Source organism: Triticum aestivum, chromosome 1A, assembly GCF_018294505.1.
Source record: "Triticum aestivum cultivar Chinese Spring chromosome 1A, IWGSC CS RefSeq v2.1, whole genome shotgun sequence".
Taxonomy (NCBI): domain Eukaryota; kingdom Viridiplantae; phylum Streptophyta; class Magnoliopsida; order Poales; family Poaceae; genus Triticum; species Triticum aestivum.
Genome location: NC_057794.1, coordinates 60,785,706 through 60,801,745, shown reverse-complemented (window position 1 = coordinate 60,801,745; position 16,040 = coordinate 60,785,706). Strand labels below are relative to the sequence as shown.

General features: G+C 43.7%; 1 pseudogene; it reads right to left on the bottom strand.

The window, feature by feature from the left end:
* Positions 1 to 15,514, bottom strand: part of LOC123093172 (uncharacterized) — a 43,190-nt pseudogene extending 27,676 nt beyond the window's left edge.
* Between the last annotated feature and the right edge of the window lie 526 nt (positions 15,515 to 16,040).

Genomic DNA, 16,040 nt, shown 5'->3' with positions numbered 1-16,040 from the left:
TCTTTGATTAACGAGCTAGTCAAGTAGAGGCATACTAGTGACGTTTAGTTTGTCTATGTATTCACACAAGTATTATGTTTCCGGATAATACAATTCTAGCATGAATAATAAACATTTATCATGATATAAGGAAATAAAATAATAACATTATTATTGCCTCTAGGGCATATTTCCTTCAGTCTCCCACTTGCACTAGAGTCAATAATCTAGATTACACAGTAATGATTCTAACACCCATGGAGGTTTGGTGCTGATCATGTTTTGCTCATCGAAGAGGCTTAGTCAACGGGTCTGCAACATTCAGATCCGTATGTATCTTGCAAATCTCTATGTCTCCCACCTGGACTAGATCCCGGATGGAATTGAAGTGTCTCTTGATGTGCTTGGTTCTCTTGTGAAATCTGGATTCCTTTGCCAAGGCAATTGCACCAGTATTGTTCACAAAAGATTTTCATTGGACCCGATGCACTAGGTATGACACCTAGATCGGATATGAACTCCTACATCCAGACTCCTTCGTTTGCTGCTTCCGAAGCAGCTATGTACTCCGCTTCACATGTAGATCCCGCCACAACGCTTTGTTTAGAACTGCACCAACTGACAGCTCCACCGTTTAATGTAAACACGTATCCGGTTTGCGATTTAGAATCTTCCGGATCAGTGTCAAAGCTTGCATCAACGTAACCATTTACGATGAGCTCTTTCTCACCTCCATATATGAGAAACATATCCTTAGTCCTTTTCAGGTATTTCAGGATGTTCTTGACCGCTGTCCAGTGATCCACTCCTGGATTACTTTGGTACCTCCCTGCTAGACTTATAGCAAGACACACATCAGGTCTGGTACACAGCATTGCATACATGACAGAGCCTATGGCTGAAGCATAGGGAACATCTTTCATTTTCTCTCTATCTTCTGCATTGGTCGGGCATTGAGTCTTACTCAATTTCACACCTTGTAACACAGGCAAGAATCCTTTCTTTGCTTGATCCATTTTGAACTTCTTCAAAATTTTGTCAAGGTATGTGCTTCGTGAAAGTCCAATTAAGCGTCTTGATCTATCTCTATAGATCTTAATGCCCAATATGTAAGCAGCTTCACCGAGGTCTTTCATTGAAAAACTTTTATTCAAGTATCCCTTTATGCTATTCAGATATTCTATATCATTTCCAATTAGTTTCTACATATAATATCAGAAATGCTACAGAGCTCCCACTCACTTTCTTGTAAATACAGGCTTCTCCAAAAGTTTGTACAAAACCAAATGCTTTGATCAAACTATCAAAGTGTTTATTCCAACTCCGAGAAGCTTGCACCAGTCCATAAATGGATCGCTGGAGCTTGCATACTTTGTTAGCTCCCTTTGGATCGACAAAACCTTCCGGTTGCATCATATACAACTCTTCTTCCAAAAATCCATTCAGGAATGCAGTTTTGACATCCATCTGCCAAATTTCATAATTATAAAATGCGGCAATTGCTAACATGATTCGGACAGTCTTAAGCATCGCTACGGGTGAGATGGTCTCATCGTAGTCAATCCCTTGAACTTGTCGAAAACCTTTTGCAACAAGTCGAGCTTTGTAGACAGTAATATTACCGTCAGCGTCAGTCTTCTTCTTGAAGATCCATTTATTCACAATTGCTTGCCGATCATTGGGCAAGTCAACCAAAGTCCATACTTTGTTCTCATACATGGATCCCATCTCAGATTTCATGGCTTCAAGCCATTTTGCGGAATCTGGGCTCACCATCGCTTCTTCATAGTTCGTAGGTTCATCATGATCTAGTAGCATGACTTCCAGAACAGGATTACCGTACCACTCCGGTGCGGATCTTACTCTGGTTGATCTACGAGGTTCAGTAGTATCTTGTTCTGAAGTTTCATGATCATTATCATTAGCTTCCTCACTAATTGGTGTAGGTGTCACAGAAACTGGTTTCTGTGATGTACTACTTTCCAATAAGGGAGCAGGTACAGTTACCTCGTCAAGTTCTACTTTCCTCCCACTCACTTCTTTCGAGAGAAACTCCTTCTCTAGAAAGTTTCCGAATTTAGCAACAAAAGTCTTGCCTTCGGATCTGTGATAGAAGGTGTATCCAATAGTTTCTTTGGATATCCTATGAAGACACATTTCTCCGATTTGGGTTCGAGCTTATCAGGTTGAAGCTTTTTCACATAAGCATCGCAACCCCAAACTTTCAAAAATGACAACTTTGGTTTCTTGCCAAACCATAGTTCATAAGGCGTTGTCTCAATGGATTTTGATGGTGCCCTATTTAACGTGAATGCGGCCGTCTCTAGAGCATATCCCCAAAATGATAGCGGTAAATCAGTAAGAGACATCATAGATCGCACCATATCTAGTAAAGTATGATTACGACGTTCGGACACACCATTACGCTGTGGTGTTCCGGGTGGCGTGAGTTGCGAAACTATTCCGCATTGTTTCAAATGTACACCAAACTTGTAACTCAAATATTCTCCTCCACGATCAGATCGTAGGAATTTTATTTTCTTGTTACGATGATTTTCAACTTCACTCTGAAATTCTTTAAACTTTTCAAACATTTCAGACTTATGTTTCATTAAGTAGATATACCCATATATGCTTAAGTCATCTGTGAAGGTGAGAAAATAACGATATCCGCCACGAGCCTCAACATTCATCGGACCACATACATCTGTATGTATGATTTCCAACAAATCTGTTGCTCTCTCCATAGTACCGGAGAACGGTGTTTTTGTCATCTTACCCATAAGGCATGGTTCGCAAGTACCAAGTGATTCATAATCAAGTGGTTCCAAAAGTCCATCAGTATGGGGTTTCTTCATGCGCTTTATACCGATATGACCCAAACGGCAGTGCCACAAATAAGTTGCACTATCATTATCAACTCTGCATCTTTTGGCTTCAACATTATGAATATGTGTGTCACTACTATCGAGATTTAATAAGAATAGACCACTCTTTAAGGGTGCATGACCATAAAAGATATTACTCATATAAATAGAACAACCATTATTCTCTGATTTAAATGAATAACCGTCTCGCATCAAACAAGATCCAGATATAATGTTCATGCTTAACGCTGGCACCAAATAACAATTATTTAGGTCTAATACTAATCCCGAAGGTAGATGTAGAGGTAGCGTGCCGACCGCGATCACATCGACTTTGGAACCATTTCCCACGCGCATCGTCACCTCGTCCTTAGCCAATCTTCGCTTAATCCATAGTCCCTGTTTCGAGTTGCAAATGTTAGCAACAGAACCAGTATCAAATACCCAGGTGCTACTGCGAGCATTAGTAAGGTACACATCAATAACATGTATATCACATATACCTTTGTTCACCTTGCCATCCTTCTTATCCGCCAAATACTTGGGGCAGTTCCGCTTCCAGTGACCAGTCTGCTTGCAGTAGAAGCACTCAGTTTCAGGCTTAGGTCCAGGTTTGGGTTTCTTCTCTTGAGTAGCAACTTGCTTGCTGTTCTTTTTGAAGTTCCCCTTCTTCTTTCCTTTGCCCTTTTTCTTGAAACTAGTGGTCTTGTTGACCATCAACACTTGATGCTCCTTCTTGATTTCTACCTCCACAGCTTTCAGCATTGCGAAGAGCTCGGGAATAGTCTTATTCATCCCTTGCATATTATAGTTCATCACGAAGCTCTTGTAGCTTGGTGGCAGTGATTGGAGAATTCTGTCAATGACGCAATCATCTGGAAGATTAACTCCCAATTGAATCAAGTGATTATTATACCCAGACATTTTGAGTATATGCTCACTGACAGAACTGTTCTCCTCCATCTTGCAGCTATAGAACTTATTGGAGACTTCATATCTCTCAATCCGGGCATTTGCTTGAAATATTAACTTCAACTCCTGGAACATCTCATATGCTCCATGACGTTCAAAACGTCGTTGAAGTCCCGATTCTAAGCCGTAAAGCATGGCACACTGAACTATCGAGTATTCATCAGCTTTGCTCTGCCAGACGTTCATAACATCTGGTGTTGCTCCAGCAGCAGGCCTGGCACCCAGCGGTGCTTCCAGGACGTAATTCTTCTGTGCAGCAATGAGGATAATCCTCAAGTTACGGACCCAGTCCGTGTAATTGCTACCATCATCTTTCAACTTTGCTTTCTCAAGGAACGCATTAAAATTCAACGGAACAACAGCACGGGCCATCTATCTACAATCAAACATAAACAAGCAAGATACTATCAGGTACTAAGTTCATGATAAATTTAGGTTCAATTAATCATATTACTAAAGAACTCCCACTTAGATAGACATCCCTCTAATCATCTAAGTGATTACGTGATCCAAATCAACTAAACCATGTCCGATCATCACGTGAGATGGAGTAGTTTCATTGGTGAACATCACTATGTTGATCATATCTACTATATGATTCACGCTCGACCTTTCGGTCTCCGTGTTCCGAGGCCATATCTGTATATTCTTGGCTCGTCAAGTATAACCTGAGTATTCCGCGTGTGCAACTGTTTTGCACCCGTTGTATTTGAACGTAGAGCCTATCACACTCGATCATCACGTGGTGTCTCAGCACGAAGAACTTTCGCAATGGTGCATACACAGGGAGAACACTTCTTGATAATTTAGCGAGAGATCATCTAAAAATGCTACCGTCAATCAAAGCAAGATACGATGCATAAAAGATAAACATCACATGCAATCAATATAAGTGATATGATATGGCCATCATCATCTTGTGCTTGTGATCTCCATCTTCGAAGCACCGTCGTGATCACCATCGTCACCGGTGCGACACCTTGATCACCATCGTAGCATTGTTGTCGTCTCGCCAATCTTATGCTTCCACGACTATCGCCACCGCTTAGTGATAAAGTAAAGCATTACAGCGCAATTGCATTGCATACAATAAAGCGACAACCATATGGCTCCTGCCAGTTGCCGATAACTTGGTTACAAAACATGATCATCTCATACAATAAAATTTAGCATCATGTCTTGACCATATCACATCACACATGCCCTGCAAAAACAAGTTAGACGCCCTCTACTTTGTTGTTGCAAGTTTTACGTGGCTGCTATGGGCTTAAGCAAGAACCAATCTTACCTACGCATCAAAATCACAACGATAGTTTGTCAAGTTGGTGCTGTTTTAACCTTCGCAAGGACCGGGCGCAGCCACACTCGGTTCAACTAAAGTTGGAGAAACTGACACCCGCTAGCCACCTTTGTGCAAAGCACGTCGGGAGAACCGGTCTCGCGTAAGCGTACGCGTACTGTCGGTCCGGGCCGCTTCGTCCAACAATACCGCCGAACCAAAGTATGACATGCTGGTAAGCAGTATGACTTATATCGCCCACAACCCACTTGTGTTCTACTCGTGCATATAACATCAACACATAAAACCTAGGCTCGGATGCCACTGTTGGGAAACGTAGTAATTTCAAAAATTTCCTACGCACACGCAAGATCATGGTGATGCATAGCAACGTGAGGGGAGAGTGTGACCTACGTACCCTTGTAGACCGACAGCGGAAGCGTTAGCACAACGCAGTTGATGTAGTCGTACGTCTTCACGGCCCGACTGATCAAGCACCGAAACTACGGCACCTTCGAGTTTTAGCACACGTTCAGCTCGATGATGATCCCCGGACTCCGATCCAGCAAAGTGTCGGGGAAGAGTTCCGTCAGCACGACGGTGTGGTGACGATCTTGATGTTCTACCGTCGCAGGGCTTCGCCTAAGCACCGCTACAATATTATCAAGGATTATGGTGGAAGGGGGCACCACACACGGCTAAGAAAACGATCACGTGGATCAACTTGTGTGTCTAGGGGTGCCCCCTGCCCCCGTATATAAAGGAGCAAGGGGAGGAGGCCGGCCGGCCCTATAGGCGCGCCAAGGAGGAGTCCTCCTCCTAGTAGGAGTAGGACTCCTACTAGGAGGGGGAAGGAAGTGGGGAGGGAGAAGGAAAGGGGGGCGCCGCCCCCCCCCCTCTCCTAGTCCAATTCGGACCAGGGGGGAGGAGGCACGCGGCCCAGCCCTGGCTGCCCTTCTCTCTCTCCACTAAGGCCCATAAGGCCCATTAATTCTCCCGGGGGGTTTTGGTAACCCTCCGGTACTCCGGTTTTCTCCGAAATCACCCGGAACACTTCCGGTGTCCGAATATAGCCATCCAATATATCAATCTTTATGTCTCGACCATTTCGAGACTCCTCGTTATGTCCGTGATCACATCCGGGACTCCGAACTAACTTCGGTACATCAAAACCCATAAACTCATAATATAACTATCATCGAAACCCTAAGTATGCGGACCCTACGGGTTCGAGAACAATGTAGACATGACCGAGACATGTCTCCGGTCAATAACCAATAGCGGAACCTGGATGCTCATATTGGCTCCCACATATTCTACGAAGATCTTTATCGGTCAGACCGCATAACAACATACGTTGTTCCCTTTGTCATCGGTATGTTACTTGCGCGAGATTCGATCGTCAGTATCTCAATACCTAGTTCAATCTCGTTACCAGCAAGTCTCTTTACTCATTTCATAATACATCATCTCGCAACTAACTCATTAGTTGCAATGCTTGCAAGGCTTATGTGATGTGCATTACCGAGAGGGCCCAGAGATACCTCTCCGACAATCGGAGTGACAAATCCTAATCTCGAAATACGCCAACCCAATATTTACCTTTGGAGACACCTGTAGAGCTCCTTTATAATCACCCAGTTACGTTGTGACGTTTGGTAGTACACAAAGTGTTCCTCCAGTTGCATAATCTCATAGTCATAGGAACATGTATAAGTCATGAAGAAAGCAATAGCAACATACTAAACGATCGGGTGCTAAGCTAATGGAATGGGTCATGTCAATCACATCATTCTCCTAATAATGTGATCCCGTTAATCAAATGACAACACATGTCTATGGTTAGGAAACATAACCATCTTTGATTAACGAGCTAGTCAAGTAGAGGCATACTAGTGACGTTTAGTTTGTCTATGTATTCACACAAGTATTATGTTTCCGGATAATACAATTCTAGCATGAATAATAAACATTTATCATGATATAAGGAAATAAAATAATAACATATTATTGCCTCTAGGGCATATTTCCTTCATGAGATGGATGCCATCTCTCAAATTCCAGTCGTTTGCGAATATCAAGACGTCTTTCCAGAAGAGCTTCCAGGAATGCCTCCGCACTTGCCAGTTGAATTTGTCATGGATCTTGAGCCTGGCACGGAACCTGTTTGCAAACGTCCTTACAAGCTTGGACCTGAAGAGTTGAAGGAGCTGAAGAAACAACTCAATATTCAAGAGCGAATGGGTCTCATCCGATCAAGTTCTTCTCCATGGGGTTGTGGAGTTCTTTTTGTGAAGAAGAAGGATGGAACGGATCGACTTTGTGTCGACTACCGTCCATTGAACAAGAAGACTATAAAGAACAAGTACCCACGTCCATTGAACAAGAAGACTATAAAGAACAAGTCCTTGTCCTGTTTTTGTTTTATGCCATATGTTCATGTTGTTTCCTAGTGATCCGTGCCTCTTTTGAGGATGATCGGTAAGGATGTTTTGTAGATATTGTGGTGCTCTATCCATCCATTTCTTTGTTTGCAATTATGGAGCACCCTAGCTTGAGTCAATCGAGCTCTACTTTTGCTATAAAATGTTCCTGCACAGATTGTTAATATGTTTAGGAATTTTGCCGAGGTTGTTGCTATTGATCCGTGGATGCTATGTTGTTGTTCTTGCCATGTCTAGCTTCTATGCCATGTCTATTTGATGGGTGTATGCTCAGTTTGTCATGCAATGCCTCGTAGTGAGTGCATCAAGCTCATAAACATGCCTACTTGTTAATTGTTTTGACATGCTCCAGTTTTTCACTAAGTCTGAATCTGTTTATGTTTTTGCTATGTTCACATGCTTGCAATTGTATTTTCTGATCCCTTTTGGCTTATGGTCACTAAGGGACTTTTATTATATGCTTTGAGTAGCTTCATGCCATGCCTTGCTTTGCCATGATATGTGCCTGTAGCATGTAGTTATCGTGCTCTAAACTTTGTTTTTCCTACTGATAAATTCCTGACATGCTGTTAATTTCATAAAGTCTGAAACCTGTTATCTTTTGCACTTTTGCCATGCTTGTTTGAACCTGTTAATGAGTGATTTAGCCGTAGCTCAGTGTTTATCTTTTGTCAAGCATCATGAGTGGATCCCTGCCATGTATTTTGTTGTCATGTTTGAGTGTTGTAGCATATTTATCTTGATGCATTTAGAAGGCTACTTGCTGTTAATCGCAGACCGGTGCCATATTTGTTTTGCTTACCCTTTCCAAACCGTGCATCCGATTCCGATGATCTTTATATCGATTTCAACCGAAATCAACTCCTATTTCCAGTGGCACTCTTGGACTTCCAAGTTGAGGCCAGGTTCATTCTTTCCTTTCCAAATCTTGCATATGCGTCGCATACCGCATCCCGCATATCACACCATGTTTGCATCATGTTGTTTGAGCATTGCACGTGGTTGATTGTGTTCCTTTTGCTTGTTGTTCTTGCTTGGGTAGAGCCGGGAGACGAGTACGTGATCGAGGAGCCCGTTGAGTACACTTTCGAGGATCAAGGCAACTCTGAGAACTTTGCAGGCAAGATGACCATACCTTCGAAATCACTTCTATCTTTGCTTGCTAGTTGCTCGCTCTTTTGCTATGCCTATGCTACGATACCTACCACATTGCTTATCATGCCTCCCATATTGCCATGTCAAACCTCTAACCCACCATGTCCTAGCAAACCATTGTTTGGCTATGTTACCGCTTTGCTCAGCCCCTCTTATAGCGTTGCTAGTTGCAGCTGAAGATTGGAGATCGTTCCTTGTTGGAACATGTTTATTGTTGGGATATCACCATATTATCTTGTTTATCTTAATGCACCTATATACTTGGTAAAGGGTGGAAGGCTCGGCCTTATGCCTGGTGTTTTGTTCCACTCTTGCCGCCCTAGTTTCTGTCATATCGGTGTTATGTTCCCGGATTTTGCGTTCCTTACACGGTTGGGTTATAATGGGAACCCCTTGACAGTTTGCCTTGAATAAAACTCCTCCAGCAATGCCCAACATTGGTTTTACCATTCGCCACCTAGCCACTTTTTCCCTTGGGTTTCCGGTGCCCAAGGGTCATCTTTATTAAACCCCCCCTGGGCCAATGCTCCTCTGAGTGTTGGTCCGACCGAGTAGACTGCGGGGCCACCTCGGGGAAACTTGAGGGTTGGTTTTACTCGTAGGATGTCTCATCTGAGTGTGCCCTGAGAACGAGATATGTGCAGCTCCTATCGGGATTTGTCGGCACATTCAGGCGGTGTTGCTGGACTTATTTTACCATTGTCGAGGATGTCTTGTAACCGGGATGCCGAGTCTGATCGGATTGTCTTGGGAGAAGGAATATCCTTCGTTGACCGTGAGAGCTTGTGATAGGCTAAGTTGGGACTCCCCTGCAAGGATTTGAACTTTTGAAAGCCGTGCCCGCGGTTATGGGCAGATGGGAATTTGTTAATGTCCGGTTGTAGATAACCTGAAACTTAACTTAATTAAAATGCATCAACCGCGTGTGTAACCGTGATGGTCTCTTCTCGGTGGAGTCCGGGAAGTGAACGCGGTGTTGGAGTAATGTTTGATGTAGGTTGTTCTAGGATCACTTCTTGATCATAGTTGTTCGACTGTGTTTTTGCCTTCTCTTCTCGCTCTCTTTTGCGTATGTTAGCCACCATATATGCTAGTCGCTTGCTGCAGCTCCACATCATACATTTACCTTATCTATAAGCTTAAATAGTCTTGATCGCGAGGGTGTGAGATTGATGAGTCCGCGTGACTCACAGATTACTTCCAAAACCAGATGCATGGACCGATGATACCGTTTCAGATGATATGACCGAGCTCAAGTGGGAGTTCGATGAAGACTCTCGCCGTTACTACGTGTCTTTCCCAGATGATCAGTAGTGGTGCCCAGTTGGGGCGATCGGGGACTATATTGCATTTGGGGTTTATCTTCATTTTGGTTCCGTAGTCGGACCTTGAGTGTATTGGATGAATGTAATGACTTATTTATGTATTTGTGTGACGTGGCGAGTGTAACCAAACTATGTACCTTTCCCCTTTATTTATTTACATGGGTTGTTGTGAAGATTACCTCACTTGCGACATTGCTTTCAATGCGGTTATGCCTCTTAGTCGTGCTTCGACACGTAGGAGATATAGCCACATCGAGGGCATTACACTGGTAGCTTGGGATAAGGTTTGCACTCCAAAAGTCGCAGGTGGTCTAGGTGTCAAAAATTTACGCGCACAAAATTTTTGTCTACTGCTAAAATTTGCTTACAAGTTCATGCGCTCCACCAACCTTCCTTTTTTCGATAAAGGGTGATTTTATTATCTCGGAATGTAGCATCAAGGGGATACAAAACATTATGAGTAACACCCAGCCTCTGCATAACTAAGATGCACACAGCCAAATCCAAAAGTCTGACAAAAAACAAGAAATATAAAACGACATATCGGCAACAGTAAAGTCCTATAGACCGACACTATGCCTATGTCGAAGGTGGTGGTGGATCGATCCGGAGGTTATGCTGCCACCCATGTTGGGAAAAAACCTTCGTAGCCACCTGCTCCAACCGCGTACACACCGCCTTGAACAATGATTGGTGCTCCAATCGTTGTAGCATAGACCACGTATGAAGCGAGTGCGTACAACAGAAAATAACCTGCAGAGGAGAAGCATTTTTCCATTAAAAACCAAATCGTTTCTACATAGCCAGAGCGACCAAATTAAGGCGTACGCTCCCACCCTTATAAGTGCTTTAAACCTATTTGGAATACCGTCCAACCAGTGACCAAATATATTGGCAACACTTGTGGGCGGATATAAATTTGACGCTATTTGGATGATTGACCACGTAGAACGTGCAAACTTGCATTGGAAAAAGAGGTGTTTGATTGTCTCATCATGAGTACAAAAACAACACTTCTTACTCCCTGGCCAGTTGCGTCGTGCGAGGTTGTCTTTGGTCAACACAACTCCTTTACGAAGATACCACATGAAAATTTTCACTTTTAGTGGAATCTTGGACTTCTAAATTTTCTTATTATTACTCACTGGTACCTCAGAATGTGTGAGCGCACGGTACATAGAGTCTACTGTAAAAGACCCTGATGTAGTAAAGTTCCAGCGAAACACATCCCGGCCTTGTGTCAAGTTAATCGAATCCAACCGGGACAAAAGATTATGCCATGACAGAAGTCTGGGGCCAATCAAATCCCTCCTAAACTAAATGTTCAGCGGGGATGAACTGAGCACATGCGCAATAGTGTTGTTCTTATCACGAGCAATGTTATATAAGGCTGGATATTGTTCTCTGAGACTGGCATTACCTAGCCAGATGTCTTCCCAGAATCGAATCTCTGATCCGTCTTTTATCGCGAAAGACCCAAAGTGAAAGAGATGTTTCTTTGCCGCCATTAGGCCAGCCCAGAAGTGCGAGTCACCAGGTTTCCAATATGCCTGGGACACCACCTTTTGGCCTAGATACTTGTTGCGCAACATGGTTTGCCAAACACTATCCTCGGTAAGAAGTTTGAACAACCATTTACTGAGCAAGGCCTCATTCTTGACCTATAGGTCATGAATTCCAAGGCCGCCTTGCTCTTTTGGCCTACAAACCATGCTTCATTTGGCCAACCGATATTTTTTCTTTTCTCCATCTCCTTGCCAAAAAAATCTGGATCTTAAATAATCCAATCTTTGTAGGACCTCTTTTGGGAGTTGGAAGAAAGAAAGCATATAGAGAACCATATTTGTGAGAACGGAGTTAATCAAAACCAACCGTCCTTCAACTAAGAGCAGCTTGCCTTTCCAACTGCTCAATCGTTTCTCTAGACGCTCCTCTACATGTTTCCACTCCGCAATGGTGAGACGCTGATAGTGGATCGGTATTCCCAAATATTTAATCGGGAATTGGCCATGTGCGCAACCAAAGAGGTTAGCATAATCGGCAGCCGCCTCAACGGCTTCTCCAAAGCAGAAAAGTTCACTTTTATGGAAGTTAATTTTGAGACCCGACATTTGCTCAAACGCTGAGAGCAAGAGTTTTAGGTTTCGAGCCTTGTCTAGGTCATGTTCCATAAAAAGAATTGTGTCATCGGCGTATTGCAGAATAGAGAGGCCACCATCCACAAGATGTGGCACTACTCCTTCTATCTGACCTCGTGCTTAGCACGCTCAATCAGAATAGCCAACATGTCAACAACAATGTTAAATAACATTAGAGAAATGGAGTCACCATGTCGTAGTCTTTTTTTTGTCTGAAAGTAAGAGCCTACATCATCATTGACTTTGATGGCCACACTACCTCCAGTTACAAAATTTTGGATCCACTGACGCCATTTATCGGAGAAACCTTTCATTCTTAGGGCTTGTTGGAGGAAAGACCATTTGACCTTGTCATAGGCTTTTTCAAAGTCAATTTTGAATACTACTCCACTCATGTTTTTCTGGTGCATCTCGTGAACGGTCTCATGCAAAATTACTACGCCATCGAGTATATTCCTTCCTTGCATGAACGCCGTTTGAGATGGCCGAACAACATGATCAGCTACCGAGTTTAACCTATTTGTGGCCACTTTGGTGAAAAATTTTGAAGCTAACATTAAGGAGGCATATGGGTCTGAACTGTTGGATCCGTTCGGCCTCCTTAGTCTTGGGCAACAAGACAATCTCGCCAAAATTAAGTCTAAATAGGTCTAGTCAGTCGGCATGAAGACAATTGAACAAATCCAAAAGGTCGATCTTGATGATATCCCAAAAATTCTGATAGAATTCTGCGGGGAAACCATCTGGCCCTGGAGCTTTGTTATGTTCCATTTGGAACACCGCCGCTCTCACCTCCTCTTCCGAGAATGGTGCCGTTAGGATATCATTTTCTTCTGCCGTGACTTGTGGAATATCATCCGTTCGGGTCTCGTCAAGGGTGAATTTCCCTTCAACTGACGCTCCAAACAGAGATTTGTAGTATTTGGTGATATACTTCTTGAGCTCCTCATGTCCTTCGATCTGCCCCTCATCTTGTTGGAGACTGTAAATGCATTTTTTCTTATGCCGCCCATTGGCGATCAATTGGAAGTATTTTGTATTACTATCACCCATCAAGATGAAGTCAGCTTTGGATCTCTGGTAGTATTTGATCTCCTCTTCTCGCAAAAGTCGTGCAACCTTCTCGTTAGATTGATTTTTCAGCTCAATCTCATGTTGAGATAAGGTGCGCGTCTCTGCAATTTTGTCAAGGTCGTCAATAATGGTAGAGAGTCTTTGTTTTTCTTTTTTATATATCATGTTGATGTGTTTCGCCCATCCAGTGAGCTGTTTCCTCATGGCCCTTATTTTAAAGTTCCATCTCTGAATAGGCGTACGACCAACAGCGGGCTTCTCCCAAACATTCTTAATTATGTCTATAAATCCATCCCGATGCAGCCATCCCAATTCAAATTTGAAAGGGCGACGGACATTTGGCTTCGTAGTGTTAGAATCCAGAATTATGGGTGCATGATCCACCAACCTTCCTTGGAAAGATTGGATCTTACATCACTCGCCACTTCACATTGGTTTTGGTAGTAACAGCTCCTTCCTTGCCAAAACTATCTATAAACAGTTGCAGAGCCTGAGAGAGATTTCTCGCTGTTCCATTGGTAATGGACAGTCCACCTTCTTTTGGTTAGATCGTTGGCTTCTGCCTGAGCCTCTAGCTATCATTTACCCTGCTCTCTTCTCCCACCACACCAAACAAAATGCCCTAGTAGCTAACATTTTAAAGGAAGGGATCGAGCTTGCTCTTCGTACTCGACTAACCAATACTGCAGTCGCAGAACTTGCCTCTCCCAACTCTTTGTTGCAGGATGTGTCTACCTCACAGGAACCGGACACTAGGAGGCTGCTGAATGGTGAAAATTTCACCACGCGAGGCGCATACGCAGCCCTATCCACCCAGCTCAACGACCAAGTCCTTGCCTTGGTTTAGGACTCAAGGGTGCCGAAGAGAGTGATGATCTTCGGTTGGTTATTTTACTTGGATCGCCTGAACACCAAGAAGAACCTGCGCAAGAAGCACATCTTAAGCTGCAACACTTGTCCTTGTTGTAACATCGCGGTGGAGGATCGTGACCACCTCTTCTTCACCTGTCCGGCGGCTCGCAGGGTATGGCATGCTACCGGTATTCAACCTCAGTTCTCCCCGATCGCTGAGTTCTTCACCTCCGCCTGGCCGCCTGCTCTGCCGTCCACAATCCGCCCCTTCTTGCTACTTCTCATTCTCTGGAAAATCTGGGATGCTAGGAACAAAAAAGTTTTCCAGAATCTCGAGATTGATGCGAGAAGTACGATCAAAGCGATCCTAGATGACCTTATTCTTTGGTCTCACCGTCTCAGGACGGCATTACTTAAGGATCACGCCGGGCTGTGCCGTGATTTCCTCTCCTCTCGCTCTACGGGAGTTCTGTAAACATTTCACCTCTTTTTGAAATATATTCAGGTGGGGAGCCTCCCCCCCCCCCCCCCCCCCCCCCCGGTGACCATTTCAAAAAAAAGAATATAGATAGGGGACATGTTTTTATTTTTTAAACAACCGACAAACTAATCGTTAACCAATCAGCATTTGTCATTGCCATGGTAACTGCTAATAATCTTTAGTGATTGCAGTACCTAAATATTGTGAAAGAGCAAAAGACATCCTCAGGACACCGACCTAATTTTGCAAGTACCTCATGTCATCACTTCTAGACCATTAATCAAGGTCAATATGCATCTAGCAACGAGAATCACAAGGCACAATTCATAGGTGCACAAAATCTACAGTACCATCTGCTCCACACTGGTTTCAGCATTCAGAGAATTATGACTGCTGTTTTAATCAATCCCGACTTATAACAAGCAGGCGTGAATTAAAATCAAGTTCACAACAAAGTAAATACCTCTGGAATGTCCGCACGGATAACAGAGATGAACTTTGAGAAGCGCAGCCGATGCAGGACATTATCGAAGATGGCCAGGTAGAGCGTCACCATCCTATTGCCTACAATCACAGAAAAATGGAGTCACGGACTAGGAGGGCATCAAATCAAATAAAATACTCAAGGATTTGCATATGGGCTTGCCTCTCGTCGATGAGAAGGCCTGAACGCAATTGTGCTGGATGAGGACAAGGAGAGAGTTCTTCACTTGGCCTGGCGGGAGCTTGAGACGGCGGACAATCTCTGGCAGCTGCAGCGCTCCGTGACGGAGGAGGCAGTCGCACACTTTCTGCGAGAGGGATCGGGTGGCGGGAGTTAGGGCATCACACGCACGCATGAGCTGACACACTAGGGTAGGAGGTGGACAGAGATTTTACAGCTACGAGGGGGCCGAAGTGGTCGGATTTGAGGCCCATGGCGAGGACGATGCCGTGCTGCCACACCATGGCCTCCGGCGGAACCTGAGCAAAAAATGTATGAATAAACAAGAAATCAACAATTCCTCTTGTGTGCACACTAGCACAATCTGAGCCAAAATACAGAAAGGCTTGCAGCATGGCATGCCACGAAAGGTGGAACCTGAAGATCAATCAGCTAACATGCAAAAGGACAAACAATCACTTGAAATGGTATTATTTTAGGTCTGACTGTTAAAATCAACAACACAGCGTAACAGTACACTATATTCCCAATCATAAACAAGATTTGGGACATCTACCATGCCAACAATACAACTACTCATGTGTTAAGCAATTTCGGCCAGTATAACCAAGACAATTAGACAAAGCTCCTGCTCTCTCAAATTGCATGTTACTGCTAGTCTGCTACTAAGATTTGATTTCATGTCAAGACGGTGCAGATAAAACAACTTAATCTTTTTCTTCTTATATATTGTCAGTTATTGCTTTTTTTTTACGCTGCAACGGCGGGCTTACACCGGCCTGAACGAATATATTAAACCAACGTGAAACT